Below are 1,374 nucleotides of genomic sequence, written 5' to 3'. Positions count from 1 at the left end.
AGTATACAAAGGAAGATCCAGGCCAGCCAGGATGGGAGGGAGGGAGAAGAAACAAAAATGCAAACTGGGTAGGCAATATCTGAATCCCAGCACTTGGGACTCAGACAGAACTAACAGTTCTGAGCCAGTATAGGTATAGTTCAAAGATAACCTGGGTTACATATAAGACCCTGTTTCAAAAAAAAAAAAAAAAAGTAAGTATATTTCACATAATATATTAAAAATAGCAACTTGAAATTTAAATTGGGGCAAAGTGTATGGCACAGACTTTAATCACATTGTTCAGAAGGCAGAGGCAGACAAATCTACTTCCAGGTCCCATAAACTAACAAGATATTTAATATATCAAGAAGAGTGTAAATGTGGTGTGGTGGGACAAGTCTGTAATCCTAGCACTTGGGAAATAGAGGAATTTTAGGCCAATCTGGTCTGTCATAGTGAGTCTGGGACAGCCAGAGATACTTAGGGACACCCTGTCTCAATAAAACAAAACAAACAAAAGAAAAAAAGAAATTGAAAACGGGCGAGGGGGAAAAGAATAATGTACCTATACTTCAGAACAATTTTAATAACTAGAAAATTTCAAAAAGAACCCTAAGTGTACATAGCTCTAAAAGTACCAGGATTCTAAAAATAAAAATAAAAAGCTATGACAGGAAGTAGGTGCAGAGTTAAGGCCCGTGACAGGATACATGTTCATCCTACTTCATTTATAGGAACTATATGCACGATACATCAAGTTGCAATCTTCAAATATACCGGGAGGAAAAAAAAAAAAAAACAATCAAAACCCCACAAATTCTTGAGCTTTTCCTTTTTGCCCTGTGAAACCCAACAAAGGCACAACCGCCTCATCCCGTGCGTTGAAAAACAAAGAATGCAAGGGGAAGTTACATGACAAAGACAATATCCTAGACTCGAGTTACAAAATACTAAAGATGCTTGCTTACACCTGACTGACCACAGTTGCTCCATTAATAAAAATGTCAACCACTAGTAGCAAATGGTGGTAAATATGTTTTAATGAAACCCACTTTCCCTCAGTAGATGCATCCCTCCGAGTGAGTTTTCCATTTTTTAAGACCGGTTTCAACATCCTTGGGTGTCCAGTTAGGTTTTTTGGTCGAGGGTCAGGGGAGTACTACAGAGGGAAAGCCGAAGACCTTCGAGAAAGATGTCTGGCTTTTTTTTTTTTTTTCTTTCCAGTTCTCAACTGCAAGTATAAAGTTAACCTCAGCCTTCAAGAATTAAAACTGAAAAAATCCTACCAAAAGAAAAGAGAAAGGACGTTCCAGATGGAAATCTGGACAAGATTCATCGAAAAGAGGGGGCGGGGAAAAAAGGACGCAAGCATGGGGCTCCAGGAGGACGTGC

The 1,374-nt window shown here is 38.9% G+C and overlaps 1 protein-coding gene across 4 annotated transcripts in view; it reads right to left on the bottom strand.

The window, feature by feature from the left end:
• Positions 1-1,374, bottom strand: part of Tia1 (TIA1 cytotoxic granule associated RNA binding protein) — a 29,751-nt gene that overhangs the window by 27,790 nt on the left and 587 nt on the right. The window lies entirely within an intron of this gene.

This window comes from Mus caroli, chromosome 6 (assembly GCF_900094665.2).
Source record: "Mus caroli chromosome 6, CAROLI_EIJ_v1.1, whole genome shotgun sequence".
In the NCBI taxonomy this organism is placed as follows: domain Eukaryota; kingdom Metazoa; phylum Chordata; class Mammalia; order Rodentia; family Muridae; genus Mus; species Mus caroli.
This window is presented reverse-complemented; position numbering and strand designations above follow the sequence as displayed.